This window comes from Cupressus sempervirens, chromosome 1 (genome assembly GCF_028749045.1).
Source record: "Cupressus sempervirens isolate cs-2001-9-10 chromosome 1, ASM2874904v1, whole genome shotgun sequence".
In the NCBI taxonomy this organism is placed as follows: Eukaryota; Viridiplantae; Streptophyta; class Pinopsida; order Cupressales; family Cupressaceae; genus Cupressus; species Cupressus sempervirens.
This window is the reverse complement of record NC_143118.1, coordinates 611,535,731-611,553,771: the sequence shown is the minus strand read 5'-3', so window position 1 is coordinate 611,553,771 and position 18,041 is coordinate 611,535,731.

The following is an 18,041-nucleotide window of genomic DNA, read 5'->3' as shown; positions in this document are numbered from 1 at the left end:
GAGTCGACTTGGTGAGAGTACTTGGTGGGCCGATCTGGCCGGGTGACTTGATGAACAAACTTAAAGAGTCGACTTGGTGAGAGTACTCGGTGGGCTGACCTGGTCACGTGACTTGATGAACGGACTTAAAGAGTCGACTTGGTGGGCCGACTTGGCCGGGTGACTTGATGAACGAACTTAAAGAGTCGACTTGGTGGGTCGAACTAGCGGGGTGACTTGGTGAGAGTACTTGGTGGGCTGACCTGGCAGGGTGACTTGATGAACGAACTTAGAGAGTCGACTTTGTGAGAGTACTTGGTGGGTCGAACTGGCAGGGTGACTTGATGAACGAACTTAAAGAGTCGACCTGGCGAGAGAACTTGGTGGGCCGAGCTGGCAGGGTGAATTGATGAACGAACCTAAAGAGTCGACTTTGTGAGAGTACTTGGTGGGCCGACCTGGCGGGGTGAGTTGATGACCGAACTTAAAGGGTCGACTTGGTGAGAGTAGTTGGTGGGCCGACCTGGCGGGGCGACTTGATTAACGAACCTAAAGAGTCGACTTGGTGAGAGTACTCGGTGGGGTGACCTGATGAACAAACCTAAAGAGTCGACCTGGTGAGAGTACTTGGTGGGCCGACCTGGCGGGGTGACTTGGTGAGCAAACTTAAAGAGTCGACTTGGTGAGAGTAGTTGGTGGGCTGACCTGGCGGGGTGACTTGATGAACGAACTTAAAGAGTCGACCTGGTGGGTCGACTTGGCAGAGTGACTTCATGAACGAACTTAAAGAGTCCACTTGGTGGGCCGACCTGGCGGGGTGACTTGATGAACGAACTTAAAGAGTCGACTTGGTGAGAGTAATTTGTGGGCTGACCTGGCGGGGTGGCTTGATGAGTGAACTTAAAGAGTCGACTTGGTGGGGTGACTTGATGAACGCACTTGAAGGGTCGACTTGGTGGGGTGACTCTACGAACGGACCTAAAGAGTTGACTTGGTGAGAGTACTTGGTGGGGTGACTCGATGAAAGGACTTAAAGAGTCGACTTGGTGAGAGTACTTGGTGGCTCGACTTTATGAGCAGACTTAAAGAGTCCACTTGGTGAGAGTGGGCCTAACAGGGCGATGTGGCGAGTGGGCCTAACGGGGCGAGTTGGTGGGGCGACTTGGCGAGTGGTATTAGAGAGCCGACGTGGTGAGGCGACTCGGCGAGTTGGTTCGTTGAGATGACATGGTGAGCTGACTTGGCGAGTCGACCTGGCGAGCGAACTTAAAGAGTCGACTTGGCAACGTACTCGAGTCGACTTGGTGAGGCGACCTGGCGAGCGGGCTCAAAGAGTCAACATGGTGAGGCGACTGATTGAGTCAACATGGTGAGGCGACTCACGGTGAGGAGCTATCCTTGAGGCGACTTGGTGGGCCTACTTGATTAGTCGACTTGGTGAGCCGACCTGATGAGCTGACACGGTGAGCGGGCTTAAAGAGGCGACGGCTTGGTGGGGTAACTCGGCAAGCCAACTTATCGAGGCGAGATGGTGGGTCGACTTGGTGAGCGCACTTAAAGAGTCAACTTCGCGAGGTGACTCGGCGAGTTAGCCCGCTGATGCGACTTGGGCGGGCCGACCTGGCGAACGAACTTAAAGAGGCGACTTGGGCGGGCTGACCTGGTGAGCGAACTTAAAGAGTTGACTTGGCAACGTACTTGAACAACCGACTTGGTGAGCTGACATGGTGAGTGGGCTTAGAGAAGCAACTCGGCGGGGCGACTTGATGAACGGACTTAAAGGGTCGACTTGGCGGGGTGACTCGATGAACGGACCTAAAGAGTTTACTTGGTGAGAGTACTTGGCGGGGTGAACTGATGAACGGACTTAAAGAGTCGACTTGGTGGGAGTACTTGGTGGGCCGACTTGATGAACGGACTTATAGAGTCGACTTGGTGAGAGTAGTTGTTCTGGCGACTTGATGAACGGACTTAAAGAGTCGGCTTGGCGGGGTGACTTGATGAAAGGACTTAAACAGTCGACTTGGTCGGGTGACTCGATGAACGAACTTAGAGGGTCGACTTTGCGGGGTGACTTGATGAACGGACCTAAAGAGTTGACTTGGTGAGAGTACTCGGTGGGGTGACCTGATGAACAGACTTAGAGAGTCGACTTGGTGAGAGTACTTGGTGGGCCGATCTGGCCGGGTGACTTGATGAACAAACTTAAAGAGTCGACTTGGTGAGAGTACTCGGTGGGCTGACCTGGTCACGTGACTTGATGAACGGACTTAAAGAGTCGACTTGGTGGGCCGACTTGGCCGGGTGACTTGATGAACGAACTTAAAGAGTCGACTTGGTGGGTCGAACTAGCGGGGTGACTTGGTGAGAGTACTTGGTGGGCTGACCTGGCAGGGTGACTTGATGAACGAACTTAGAGAGTCGACTTTGTGAGAGTACTTGGTGGGTCGAACTGGCAGGGTGACTTGATGAACGAAATTAAAGAGTCGACCTGGCGAGAGAACTTGGTGGGCCGAGCTGGCAGGGTGAATTGATGAACGAACCTAAAGAGTCGACTTTGTGAGAGTACTTGGTGGGCCGACCTGGCGGGGTGAGTTGATGACCGAACTTAAAGGGTCGACTTGGTGAGAGTAGTTGGTGGGCCGACCTGGCAGGGCGACTTGATTAACGAACCTAAAGAGTCGACTTGGTGAGAGTACTCGGTGGGGTGACCTGATGAACAAACCTAAAGAGTCGACCTGGTGAGAGTACTTGGTGGGCCGACTTGGCGGGGTGACTTGGTGAGCAAACTTAAAGAGTCGACTTGGTGAGAGTAGTTGGTGGGCTGACCTGGCGGGGTGACTTGATGAACGAACTTAAAGAGTCGACCTGGTGGGCCGACTTGGCAGAGTGACTTCATGAACGAACTTAAAGAGTCCACTTGGTGGGCCGACCTGGCGGGGTGACTTGATGAACGAACTTAAAGAGTCGACTTGGTGAGAGTAATTTGTGGGCTGACCTGGCGGGGTGGCTTGATGAGTGAACTTAAAGAGTCGACTTGGTGGGGTGACTTGATGAACGCACTTGAAGGGTCGACTTGGTGGGGTGACTCTACGAACGGACCTAAAGAGTTGACTTGGTGAGAGTACTTGGTGGGGTGACTCGATGAAAGGACTTAAAGAGTCGACTTGGTGAGAGTACTTGGTGGCTCGACTTTATGAGCAGACTTAAAGAGTCCACTTGGTGAGAGTGGGCCTAACAGGGCGATGTGGCGAGTGGGCCTAACGGGGCGAGTTGGTGGGGCGACTTGGCGAGTGGTATTAGAGAGCCGACGTGGTGAGGCGACTCGGCGAGTTGGTTCGTTGAGATGACATGGTGAGCTGACTTGGCGAGTCGACCTGGCGAGCGAACTTAAAGAGTCAACTTGGCAGCGTACTCGAGTCGACTTGGTGAGGCGACCTGGCGAGCGGGCTCAAAGAGTCAACATGGTGAGGCGACTGATTGAGTCAACATGGTGAGGCGACTCACGGTGAGGAGCTATCCTTGAGGCGACTTGGTGGGCCTACTTGATTAGTCGACTTGGTGAGCCAACCTGACGAGCTGACACGGTGAGCGGGCTTAAAGAGGCGACGGCTTGGTGGGGTAACTCGGCAAGCCAACTTATCGAGGCGAGATGGTGAGTCGACTTGGTGAGCGCACTTAAAGAGTCAACTTCGCGAGGTGACTCGGCGAGTTAGCCCGCTGATGCGACTTGGGCGGGCCGACCTGGCGAACGAACTTAAAGAGGCGACTTGGGCGGGCTGACCTGGTGAGCGAACTTAAAGAGTTGACTTGGCAACGTACTTGAACAACCGACTTGGTGAGCTGACATGGTGAGTGGGCTTAGAGAAGCAACTCGGCGGGGCGACTTGATGAACGGACTTAAAGGGTCGACTTGGTGGGGTGACTCAATGAACGGACCTAAAGAGTTTACTTGGTGAGAGTACTTGGCGGGGTGAACTGATGAACGGACTTAAAGAGTCGACTTGGTGGGAGTACTTGGTGGGCCGACTTGATGAACGGACTTATAGAGTCGACTTGGTGAGAGTAGTTGTTCTGGCGACTTGATGAACGGACTTAAAGAGTCGGCTTGGCGGGGTGACTTGATGAAAGGACTTAAACAGTCGACTTGGTCGGGTGACTCGATGAACGAACTTAGAGGGTCGACTTTGCGGGGTGACTTGATGAACGGACCTAAAGAGTTGACTTGGTGAGAGTACTCGGTGGGGTGACCTGATGAACAGACTTAGAGAGTCGACTTGGTGAGAGTACTTGGTGGGCCGATCTGGCCAGGTGACTTGATGAACAAACTTAAAGAGTCGACTTGGTGAGAGTACTCGGTGGGCTGACCTGGTCACGTGACTTGATGAACGGACTTAAAGAGTCGACTTGGTGGGCCGACTTGGCCGGGTGACTTGATGAACGAACTTAAAGAGTCGACTTGGTGGGTCGAACTAGCGGGGTGACTTGGTGAGAGTACTTGGTGGGCTGACCTGGCAGGGTGACTTGATGAACGAACTTAGAGAGTCGACTTTGTGAGAGTACTTGGTGGGTCGAACTGGCAGGGTGACTTGATGAACGAACTTAAAGAGTCGACCTGGCGAGAGAACTTGGTGGGCCGAGCTGGCAGGGTGAATTGATGAACGAACCTAAAGAGTCGACTTTGTGAGAGTACTTGGTGGGCCGACCTGGCGGGGTGAGTTGATGACCGAACTTAAAGGGTCGACTTGGTGAGAGTAGTTGGTGGGCCGACCTGGCGGGGCGACTTGATTAACGAACCTAAAGAGTCGACTTGGTGAGAGTACTCGGTGGGGTGACCTGATGAACAAACCTAAAGAGTCGACCTGGTGAGAGTACTTGGTGGGCCGACTTGGCGGGGTGACTTGGTGAGCAAACTTAAAGAGTCGACTTGGTGAGAGTAGTTGGTGGGCTGACCTGGCGGGGTGACTTGATGAACGAACTTAAAGAGTCGACCTGGTGGGCCGACTTGGCAGAGTGACTTCATGAACGAACTTAAAGAGTCCACTTGGTGGGCCGACCTGGCGGGGTGACTTGATGAACGAACTTAAAGAGTCGACTTGGTGAGAGTAATTTGTGGGCTGACCTGGCGGGGTGGCTTGATGAGTGAACTTAAAGAGTCGACTTGGTGGGGTGACTTGATGAACGCACTTGAAGGGTCGACTTGGTGGGGTGACTCTACGAACGGACCTAAAGAGTTGACTTGGTGAGAGTACTTGGTGGGGTGACTCGATGAAAGGACTTAAAGAGTCGACTTGGTGAGAGTACTTGGTGGCTCGACTTTATGAGCAGACTTAAAGAGTCCACTTGGTGAGAGTGGGCCTAACAGGGCGATGTGGCGAGTGGGCCTAACGGGGCGAGTTGGTGGGGCGACTTGGCGAGTGGTATTAGAGAGCCGACGTGGTGAGGCGACTCGGCAAGTTGGTTCGTTGAGATGACATGGTGAGCTGACTTGGCGAGTCGACCTGGCGAGCGAACTTAAAGAGTCGACTTGGCAACGTACTCGAGTCGACTTGGTGAGGCGACCTGGCGAGCGGGCTCAAAGAGTCAACATGGTGAGGCGACTCACGGTGAGGAGCTATCCTTGAGGCGACTTGGTGGGCCTACTTGATTAGTCGACTTGGTGAGCCGACCTGACGAGCTGACACGGTGAGCGGGCTTAAAGAGGCGACGGCTTGGTGGGGTAACTCGGCAAGCCAACTTATCGAGGCGAGATGGTGAGTCGACTTGGTGAGCGCACTTAAAGAGTCAACTTCGCGAGGTGACTCGGCGAGTTAGCCCGCTGATGCGACTTGGGCGGGCCGACCTGGCGAACGAACTTAAAGAGGCGACTTGGGCGGGCTGACCTGGTGAGCGAACTTAAAGAGTTGACTTGGCAACGTACTTGAACAACCGACTTGGTGAGCTGACATGGTGAGTGGGCTTAGAGAAGCAACTCGGCGGGGCGACTTGATGAACGGACTTAAAGGGTCGACTTGGCGGGGTGACTCGATGAACGGACCTAAAGAGTTTACTTGGTGAGAGTACTTGGCGGGGTGAACTGATGAACGGACTTAAAGAGTCGACTTGGTGGGAGTACTTGGTGGGCCGACTTGATGAACGGACTTATAGAGTCGACTTGGTGAGAGTAGTTGTTCTGGCGATTTGATGAACGGACTTAAAGAGTCGGCTTGGCGGGGTGACTTGATGAAAGGACTTAAACAGTCGACTTGGTCGGGTGACTCGATGAACGAACTTAGAGGGTCAACTTTGCGGGGTGACTTGATGAACGGACCTAAAGAGTTGACTTGGTGAGAGTACTCGGTGGGGTGACCTGATGAACAGACTTAGAGAGTCGACTTGGTGAGAGTACTTGGTGGGCCGATCTGGCCGGGTGACTTGATGAACAAACTTAAAGAGTCGACTTGGTGAGAGTACTCGGTGGGCTGACCTGGTCACGTGACTTGATGAACGGACTTAAAGAGTTGACTTGGTGGGCCGACTTGGCCGGGTGACTTGATGAACGAACTTAAAGAGTCGACTTGGTGGGTCGAACTAGCGGGGTGACTTGGTGAGAGTACTTGGTGGGCTGACCTGGCAGGGTGACTTGATGAACGAACTTAGAGAGTCGACTTTTTGAGAGTACTTGGTGGGTCGAACTGGCAGGGTGACTTGATGAACGAACTTAAAGAGTCGACCTGGCGAGAGAACTTGGTGGGCCGAGCTGGCAGGGTGAATTGATGAACGAACCTAAAGAGTCGACTTTGTGAGAGTACTTGGTGGGCCGACCTGGCGGGGTGAGTTGATGACCGAACTTAAAGGGTCGACTTGGTGAGAGTAGTTGGTGGGCCGACCTGGCGGGGCGACTTGATTAACGAACCTAAAGAGTCGACTTGGTGAGAGTACTCGGTGGGGTGACCTGATGAACAAACCTAAAGAGTCGACCTGGTGAGAGTACTTGGTGGGCCGACTTGGCGGGGTGACTTGGTGAGCAAACTTAAAGAGTCGACTTGGTGAGAGTAGTTGGTGGGTTGACCTGGCGGGGTGACTTGATGAACGAACTTAAAGAGTCGACCTGGTGGGCCGACTTGGCAGAGTGACTTCATGAACGAACTTAAAGAGTCCACTTGGTGGGCCGACCTGGCGGGGTGACTTGATGAACGAACTTAAAGAGTCGACTTGGTGAGAGTAATTTGTGGGCTGACCTGGCGGGGTGGCTTGATGAGTGAACTTAAAGAGTCGACTTGGTGGGGTGACTTGATGAACGCACTTGAAGGGTCGACTTGGTGGGGTGACTCTACGAACGGACCTAAAGAGTTGACTTGGTGAGAGTACTTGGTGGGGTGACTCGATGAAAGGACTTAAAGAGTCGACTTGGTGAGAGTACTTGGTGGCTCGACTTTATGAGCAGACTTAAAGAGTCCACTTGGTGAGAGTGGGCCTAACAGGGCGATGTGGCGAGTGGGCCTAACGGGGCGAGTTGGTGGGGCGACTTGGCGAGTGGTATTAGAGAGCCGACGTGGTGAGGCGACTCGGCGAGTTGGTTCGTTGAGATGACATGGTGAGCTGACTTGGCGAGTCGACCTGGCGAGCGAACTTAAAGAGTCGACTTGGCAACGTACTCGAGTCGACTTGGTGAGGCGACCTGGCGAGCGGGCTCAAAGAGTCAACATGGTGAGGCGACTCACGGTGAGGAGCTATCCTTGAGGCGACTTGGTGGGCCTACTTGATTAGTCGACTTGGTGAGCCGACCTGACGAGCTGACACGGTGAGCGGGCTTAAAGAGGCGACGACTTGGTGGGGTAACTCGGCAAGCCAACTTATCGAGGCGAGATGGTGAGTCGACTTGGTGAGCGCACTTAAAGAGTCAACTTCGTGAGGTGACTCGGCGAGTTAGCCCGCTGATGCGACTTGGGCGGGCCGACCTGGCGAACAAACTTAAAGAGGCGACTTGGGCGGGCTGACCTGGTGAGCGAACTTAAAGAGTTGACTTGGCAACGTACTTGAACAACCGACTTGGTGAGCTGACATGGTGAGTGGGCTTAGAGAAGCAACTCGGCGGGGCGACTTGATGAACGGACTTAAAGGGTCGACTTGGCGGGGTGACTCGATGAACGGACCTAAAGAGTTGACTTGGTGAGAGTACTTGGCGGGGTGAACTGATGAACGGACTTAAAGAGTCGACTTGGTGGGAGTACTTGGTGGGCCGACTTGATGAACGGACTTATAGAGTCGACTTGGTGAGAGTAGTTGTTCTGGCGACTTGATGAACGGACTTAAAGAGTCGGCTTGGCGGGGTGACTTGATGAAAGGACTTAAACAGTCGACTTGGTCGGGTGACTCGATGAACGAACTTAGAGGGTTGACTTTGCGGGGTGACTTGATGAACGGACCTAAAGAGTTGACTTGGTGAGAGTACTCAGTGGGGTGACCTGATGAACAGACTTAGAGAGTCGACTTGGTGAGAGTCCTTGGTGGGCCGATCTGGCCGGGTGACTTGATGAACAAACTTAAAGAGTCGACTTGGTGAGAGTACTCGGTGGGCTGACCTGGTCACGTGACTTGATGAACGGACTTAAAGAGTCGACTTGGTGGGCCGACTTGGCCGGGTGACTTGATGAACGAACTTAAAGAGTCGACTTGGTGGGTCGAACTAGCGGGGTGACTTGGTGAGAGTACTTGGTGGGCTGACCTGGCAGGGTGACTTGATGAACGAACTTAGAGAGTCGACTTTGTGAGAGTACTTGGTGGGTCGAACTGGCAGGGTGACTTGATGAACGAACTTAAAGAGTCGACCTGGTGAGAGAACTTGGTGGGCCGAGCTGGCAGGGTGAATTGATGAACGAACCTAAAGAGTCGACTTTGTGAGAGTACTTGGTGGGCCGACCTGGCGGGGTGAGTTGATGACCGAACTTAAAGGGTCGACTTGGTGAGAGTAGTTGGTGGGCCGACCTGGCGGGGCGACTTGATTAACGAACCTAAAGGGTCGACTTGGTGAGAGTACTCGGTGGGGTGACCTGATGAACAAACCTAAAGAGTCGACCTGGTGAGAGTACTTGGTGGGCCGACCTGGCGGCGTGACTTGGTGAGCAAACTTAAAGAGTCGACTTGGTGAGAGTAGTTGGTGGGCTGACCTGGCGGGGTGACTTGATGAACGAACTTAAAGAGTCGACCTGGTGGGCCGACTTGGCAGAGTGACTTCATGAACGAACTTAAAGAGTCCACTTGGTGGGCCGACCTGGCGGGGTGACTTGATGAACGAACTTAAAGAGTCGACTTGGTGAGAGTAATTTGTGGGCTGACCTGGCGGGGTGACTTGATGAATGAACTTAAAGAGTTGACTTGGTGGGGTCACTTGATGAACGCACTTGAAGGGTCGACTTGGTGCGGTGACTCTATGAACGGACCTAAAGAGTTGACTTGGTGAGAGTACTTGGTGGGGTGACTCGATGAAAGGACTTAAAGAGTCGACTTGGTGAGAGTACTTGGTGGCTCGACTTTATGAGCAGACTTAAAGAGTCCACTTGGTGAGAGTGGGCCTAACGGGGCGATGTGGCGAGTGGGCCTAACGGGGCGAGTTGGTGGGGTGACTTGGCGAGTGGTATTAGAGAGCCGACGTGGTGAGGCGACTCGGCGAGTTGGTTCGTTGAGATGACATGGTGAGCTGACTTGGCGAGTCGACCTGGCGAGCGAACTTAAAGAGTCGACCTGGCAACGTACTCGAGTCGACTTGGTGAGGCAACCTGGCGAGCGGGCTCAAAGAGTCAACATGGTGAGGCGACTCATGGTGAGGAGCTATCCTTGAGGCGACTTGGTGGGCCTACTTGATTAGTCGACTTGGTGAGCCGACCTGACGAGCTGACACGGTCAGCGGGCTTAAAGAGGCGACGGCTTGGTTGGGTAACTCGACAAGCCAACTTATCGAGGCGAGATGGTTAGTCGACTTGGTGAGCTGACTTGGTGAGCGCACTTAAAGAGTCAACTTCGTGAGGTGACTCGGCGAGTTAGCCCGCTAATGCGACTTGGGCGGGCCGACCTGGCGAACGAAGTTAAAGAGGCGACTTGGGCGGGCTGACCTGGTGAGCGAACTTAAAGAGTTGACTTGGCAACGTACTTGAACAACCAACTTGGTGAGCTGACATGGTGAGTGGGCTTAGAGAAGCAACTCGGCGGGGCGACTTGATTAACGGACTTAAAGGGTCGACTTGGCGGGTGACTCGATGAACGGACCTAAAGAGTTGACTTGGTGAGAGTACTTGGCGGGGTGAACTGATGAACGGACTTAAAGAGTCGACTTGGTGGGAGTACTTGGTGGGCCGACTTGATGAACGGACTTATAGAGTCGACTTGGTGAGAGTAGTTGTTCTGGCGACTTGATGAACGGACTTAAAGAGTCGGCTTGGCGGGGTGACTTGATGAAAGGACTTAAACAGTCGACTTGGTCGGGTGACTCGATGAACGAACTTAGAGGGTCGACTTTGCGGGGTGACTTGATGAACGGACCTAAAGAGTTGACTTGGTGAGAGTACTCGGTGGGGTGACCTGATGAACAGACTTAGAGAGTCGACTTGGTGAGATTCGACTTGGTGAGAGTCCTTGGTGGGCCGACCTGGTTGGGTGACTTCGTGAACTGACTTAAAGAGTCGACTTGGTGGGGTGACTTCATGAACGGACTTCAAGGGTCGACTTGGCGAGGTGACTTGATGAACGGTCCTAAAGAGTTGACTTGGTGAGAGTACTTGGTGTGGTGACTTGATGAAAAGACTTAAAGAGTCGAATTGGTGAGAGTACTTGGTGGGGTGACTTGATGAACGCACTTGAAGGGTCGACTTGGTGGGGTGACTTTATGAACGGACCTAAAGAGTTGACGTGGTGAGATTGCTTGGTGGGGTGACTTGATGAACATAGTTAAAGAGTCGACTTGGTGAGAGTAGTTGGTCGGGTGACTTGATGAACGCACTCGAAGAATCGACTTGGTTAGAGTACTTGGTGGGGTGACTTGATGAACGGACTTAAAGATTCGACTTGCTGGGCCGACCTGGCGGGGTGACTTGATGAACGGACTTAGAGAGTCGACTTGGTGAGAGTACTTGGTGACTTGGTGGGCCGACCTGGCCAGGTGACTTGATGAACAAACTTCAAGAGTCGACTTGGCGAGAGTACTCGGTGGGCTGACCTGGTCACGTGACTTGATGAACGGACTTAAAGAGTCGACTTGGTGGGCCGACTTGGCCGGGTGACTTGATGAACGAACTTAAAGAGTCGACTTGGTGGGCCGAACTAGCGGGGTGACTTGGTGAGAGTACTTGGTGGGCTGACCTGGCAGGGTGACTTGATGAACGAACTTAGAGAGTCGACTTTGTGAGAGTACTTGGTGGGTCGAACTGGCGGGGTGACTTGATGAACGAACTTAAAGAGTCGACCTGGTGAGAGAACTTGGTGGGCCGAGCTGGCGGGGTGAATTGATGAACGAACCTAAAGAGTCGACTTTGTGAGAGTACTTGGTGGGCCGACCTGGCGGGGTGAGTTGATGACCTAACTTAAAGGGTCGACTTGGTGAGAGTAGTTGGTGGGCCGACCTGGCGGGGCGACTTGATGAACGAACTTAAAGAGTCGACTTGGTGAGAGTACTCGGTGGGGTGACCTGATAAACAAACCTAAAGAGTCGACCTGGTGAGAGTACTTGGTGGGCCGACCTGGCGGGGTGACTTGGTGAGCAAACTTAAAGAGTCGACTTGGTGAGAGTAGTTGGTGGGCTGACCTGGCGGGGTGACTTGATGAACGAACTTAAAGAGTCGACCTGGTGGGCCGACTTGGCAGAGTGACTTCATGAGCGAACTTAAAGAGTCCACTTGGTGGGCCGACCTGGCGAGGTGACTTGATGAACGAACTTAAAGAGTCGACTTGGTGAGAGTAATTTGTGGGCTGACCTGGCGGGGTGACTTGATGAATGAACTTAAAGAGTCGACTTGGTGGGGTGACTTGATGAACGCACTTGAAGGGTCGACTTGGTGGGGTAACTCTATGAACGGACCTAAAGAGTTGACTTGGTGAGAGTACTTGGTGGGGTGACTGGATGAAAGGACTTAAAGAGTCGACTTGGTGAGAGTACTTGGTGGCTCGACTTTATGAGCAGACTTAAAGAGTCCACTTGGTGAGAGTGGGCCTAACGGGGCGATGTGGCGAGTGGGCCTAACGGGGCGAGTTGGTGGGGCGACTTGGCGAGTGGTATTAGAGAGCCGACGTGGTGAGGCGACTCGGCGAGTTGGTTCGTTGAGATGACATGGTGAGCTGACTTGGCGAGCGAACTTAAAGAGTCGACTTGGCAACGTACTCGAGTCGACTTGGTGAGGCGACCTGGCGAGCGGGCTCAAAGAGTCAACATGGTGAGGCGACTCACGGTGAGGAGCTATCCTTGAGGCGACTTGGTGGGCCTACTTGATTAGTCGACTTGGTGAGCCGACCTGACGAGCTGACACGGTGAGCGGGCTTAAAGAGGCGACAGCTTGGTGGGGTAACTCGGCAAGCGAACTTATCGAGGCGAGATGGTGAGTCGACTTGGTGAGCGCACTTAAAGAGTCAACTTCGCGAGGTGACTCGGCGAGTTAGCCCGCTGATGCGACTTGGGCGGGCCGACCTGGCGAACGAACTTAAAGAGGCGACTTGGGCGGGCTGACCTGGTGAGCGAACTTAAAGAGTTGACTTGGCAACGTACTTGAACAACCGACTTGGTGAGCTGACATGGTGAGTGGGCTTAGAGAAGCAACTCGGCGGGGCGACTTGATGAACGGACTTAAAGGGTCGACTTGGCGGGGTGACTCGATGAACGGACCTAAAGAGTTTACTTGGTGAGAGTACTTGGCGGGGTGAACTGATGAACGGACTTAAAGAGTCGACTTGGTGGGAGTACTTGGTGGGCCGACTTGATGAACGGACTTATAGAGTCGACTTGGTGAGAGTAGTTGTTCTGGCGACTTGATGAACGGACTTAAAGAGTCGGCTTGGCGGGGTGACTTGATGAAAGGACTTAAACAGTCGACTTGGTCGGGTGACTCGATGAACGAACTTAGAGGGTCGACTTTGCGGGGTGACTTGATGAACGGACCTAAAGAGTTGACTTGGTGAGAGTACTCGGTGGGGTGACCTGATGAACAGACTTAGAGAGTCGACTTGGTGAGAGTACTTGGTGGGCCGATCTGGCCGGGTGACTTGATGAACAAACTTAAAGAGTCGACTTGGTGAGAGTACTCGGTGGGCTGACCTGGTCACGTGACTTGATGAACGGACTTAAAGAGTCGACTTGGTGGGCCGACTTGGCCGGGTGACTTGATGAACGAACTTAAAGAGTCGACTTGGTGGGTCGAACTAGCGGGGTGACTTGGTGAGAGTACTTGGTGGGCTGACCTGGCAGGGTGACTTGATGAACGAACTTAGAGAGTCGACTTTGTGAGAGTACTTGGTGGGTCGAACTGGCAGGGTGACTTGATGAACGAACTTAAAGAGTCGACCTGGCGAGAGAACTTGGTGGGCCGAGCTGGCAGGGTGAATTGATGAACGAACCTAAAGAGTCGACTTTGTGAGAGTACTTGGTGGGCCGACCTGGCGGGGTGAGTTGATGACCGAACTTAAAGGGTCGACTTGGTGAGAGTAGTTGGTGGGCCGACCTGGCGGGGCGACTTGATTAACGAACCTAAAGAGTCGACTTGGTGAGAGTACTCGGTGGGGTGACCTGATGAACAAACCTAAAGAGTCGACCTGGTGAGAGTACTTGGTGGGCCGACCTGGCGGGGTGACTTGGTGAGCAAACTTAAAGAGTCGACTTGGTGAGAGTAGTTGGTGGGCTGACCTGGCGGGGTGACTTGATGAACGAACTTAAAGAGTCGACCTGGTGGGCCGACTTGGCAGAGTGACTTCATGAACGAACTTAAAGAGTCCACTTGGTGGGCCGACCTGGCGGGGTGACTTGATGAACGAACTTAAAGAGTCGACTTGGTGAGAGTAATTTGTGGGCTGACCTGGCGGGGTGGCTTGATGAGTGAACTTAAAGAGTCGACTTGGTGGGGTGACTTGATGAACGCACTTGAAGGGTCGACTTGGTGGGGTGACTCTACGAACGGACCTAAAGAGTTGACTTGGCGAGAGTACTTGGTGGGGTGACTCGATGAAAGGACTTAAAGAGTCGACTTGGTGAGAGTACTTGGTGGCTCGACTTTATGAGCAGACTTAAAGAGTCCACTTGGTGAGAGTGGGCCTAACAGGGCGATGTGGCGAGTGGGCCTAACGGGGCGAGTTGGTGGGGCGACTTGGCGAGTGGTATTAGAGAGCCGACGTGGTGAGGCGACTCGGCGAGTTGGTTCGTTGAGATGACATGGTGAGCTGACTTGGCGAGTCGACCTGGCGAGCGAACTTAAAGAGTCGACTTGGCAACGTACTCGAGTCGACTTGGTGAGGCGACCTGGCGAGCGGGCTCAAAGAGTCAACATGGTGAGGCGACTGATTGAGTCAACATGGTGAGGCGACTCACGGTGAGGAGCTATCCTTGAGGCGACTTGGTGGGCCTACTTGATTAGTCGACTTGGTGAGCCGACCTGACGAGCTGACACGGTGAGCGGGCTTAAAGAGGCGACAGCTTGGTGGGGTAACTCGGCAAGCCAACTTATCGAGGCGAGATGGTGAGTCGACTTGGTGAGCGCACTTAAAGAGTCAACTTCGCGAGGTGACTCGGCGAGTTAGCCCGCTGATGCGACTTGGGCGGGCCGACCTGGCGAACGAACTTAAAGAGGCGACTTGGGCGGGCTGACCTGGTGAGCGAACTTAAAGAGTTGACTTGGCAACGTACTTGAACAACCGACTTGGTGAGCTGACATGGTGAGTGGGCTTAGAGAAGCAACTCGGCAGGGCGACTTGATGAACGGACTTAAAGGGTCGACTTGGCGGGGTGACTCGATGAACGGACCTAAAGAGTTTACTTGGTGAGAGTACTTGGCGGGGTGAACTGATGAACGGACTTAAAGAGTCGACTTGGTGGGAGTACTTGGTGGGCCGACTTGATGAACGGACTTATAGAGTCGACTTGGTGAGAGTAGTTGTTCTGGCGACTTGATGAACGGACTTAAAGAGTCGGCTTGGCGGGGTGACTTGATGAAAGGACTTAAACAGTCGACTTGGTCGGGTGACTCGATGAACGAACTTAGAGGGTCGACTTTGCGGGGTGACTTGATGAACGGACCTAAAGAGTTGACTTGGTGAGAGTACTCGGTGGGGTGACCTGATGAACAGACTTAGAGAGTCGACTTGGTGAGAGTACTTGGTGGGCCGATCTGGCCGGGTGACTTGATGAACAAACTTAAAGAGTCGACTTGGTGAGAGTACTCGGTGGGCTGACCTGGTCACGTGACTTGATGAACGGACTTAAAGAGTCGACTTGGTGGGCCGACTTGGCCGGGTGACTTGATGAACGAACTTAAAGAGTCGACTTGGTGGGTCGAACTAGCGGGGTGACTTGGTGAGAGTACTTGGTGGGCTGACCTGGCAGGGTGACTTGATGAACGAACTTAGAGAGTCGACTTTGTGAGAGTACTTGGTGGGTCGAACTGGCAGGGTGACTTGATGAACGAACTTAAAGAGTCGACCTGGGGAGAGAACTTGGTGGGCCGAGCTGGCAGGGTGAATTGATGAACGAACCTAAAGAGTCGACTTTGTGAGAGTACTTGGTGGGCCGACCTGGCGGGGTGAGTTGATGACCGAACTTAAAGGGTCGACTTGGTGAGAGTAGTTGGTGGGCCGACCTGGCGGGGCGACTTGATTAACGAACCTAAAGAGTCGACTTGGTGAGAGTACTCGGTGGGGTGACCTGATGAACAAACCTAAAGAGTCGACCTGGTGAGAGTACTTGGTGGGCCGACCTGGCGGGGTGACTTGGTGAGCAAACTTAAAGAGTCGACTTGGTGAGAGTAGTTGGTGGGCTGACCTGGCGGGGTGACTTGATGAACGAACTTAAAGAGTCGACCTGGTGGGCCGACTTGGCAGAGTGACTTCATGAACGAACTTAAAGAGTCCACTTGGTGGGCCGACCTGGCGGGGTGACTTGATGAACGAACTTAAAGAGTCGACTTGGTGAGAGTAATTTGTGGGCTGACCTGGCGGGGTGGCTTGATGAGTGAACTTAAAGAGTCGACTTGGTGGGGTGACTTGATGAACGCACTTGAAGGGTCGACTTGGTGGGGTGACTCTACGAACGGACCTAAAGAGTTGACTTGGCGAGAGTACTTGGTGGGGTGACTCGATGAAAGGACTTAAAGAGTCGACTTGGTGAGAGTACTTGGTGGCTCGACTTTATGAGCAGACTTAAAGAGTCCACTTGGTGAGAGTGGGCCTAACAGGGCGATGTGGTGAGTGGGCCTAACGGGGCGAGTTGGTGGGGCGACTTGGCGAGTGGTATTAGAGAGCCGACGTGGTGAGGCGACTCGGCGAGTTGGTTCGTTGAGATGACATGGTGAGCTGACTTGGCGAGTCGACCTGGCGAGCGAACTTAAAGAGTCGACTTGGCAACGTACTCGAGTCGACTTGGTGAGGCGACCTGGCGAGCGGGCTCAAAGAGTCAACATGGTGAGGCGACTCATTGAGTCAACATGGTGAGGCGACTCATGGTGAGGAGCTATCCTTGAGGCGACTTGGTGGGCCTACTTGATTAGTCGACTTGGTGAGCCGACCTGACGAGCTGACACGGTGAGCGGGCTTAAAGAGGCGACGACTTGGTGCGGTAACTCGGCAAGCCAACTTATCGAGGCGAGATGGACAGTCGACTTGGTGAGCGCACTTAAAGAGTCAACTTCGCGAGGTGACTCGGCGAGTTAGCCCGCTGATGCGACTTGGGCGGGCCGACCTGGCGAACGAACTTAAAGAGGCAACTTGGGCGGGCTGACCTGGTGAGCGAACTTAAAGAGTTGACTTGGCAACGTACTTGAACAACCGACTTGGTGAGCTGACATGGTGAGTGGGCTTAGAGAAGCAACTCGGCGGGGCAACTTGGCGAGCACACCTGCTGGGGCAAGGTGGTAAAACGACTATGTGATTCGACTTGGTGAGCTGACTTAGGGAGCTGAGTTGGTGAGCGAACTTAAGGGGTCGACTTGGTGAGGCAACCTGAATAGTCGACTCGGTGAGGTGACTTGGGGAGCCGACATGGTGAGCGGTCTTAAAGAAGAGGCGACCTGGTGGGGCAACCTGGTGAGGCGAGACGATAAGTCATCTTGGTGAGCCGGCTTGACGAGCTGTGAGTGGACTTAAAGAGTCAATTCTTGATTTGGCAAAGACCACATGGTTAGATGACTTGGTGAGCCGACCTGGCTAGCAAAATTGGCAAGCAAACTTATAGAATCGACTTGCTGTCCCCAGCCAGGATCGCATGCCTGGGTCGACCCAACTTGGGTCACCCGACTAGGTCAACCCATCTCCGTCGCCCCAGCCTCGGGCGACCCGACTGGGTCGCCAGAGTGGGTCGACGAGGGGAAAAAAAACAAAAAACAAAAAAAATCATGGGAGGCCCTGTACAGCGAAAAGCGCTAAATTTTGGGCATTACAAAAAGAAGAAAAAAAAAAACAAGTTACCCGCTTTTGGATCACGCACAAGTTTCAGTTCACGTATTGCCGAGCCGACTCGAGGCGTTACGCCTAGCTAGCCAGATTCGAGGTAGGCTAGCCGAAACGATCCGATTTGAGAATTTTCTTTATAAAAAGAGATCATGATAGGGCTCGTAAGGCAAAAAAGAATGAAATTTTGGGAGTTCAAAAAAAAACGTTACCCGGTTTTGGATCGCGCACAGGGCTCGGGTCACGTAGCATCGAGGTGCCCTGGGTGACATGATTCGAGCGAAAAGTCGACGGTGGCATGAGTCGTGCAAAAACATTGGAGGCCATTAAGGCTCGAGGCGCTTCGAGTCGAGGTTGCCGAGGCGGGTCGGGTTGAAAACTTTGGGCGTTAACCAAAAAGAAAAAGTTAACCGCTTTTGGATCATGTACACGGCTCGGGGCACTTAGAATCAAGT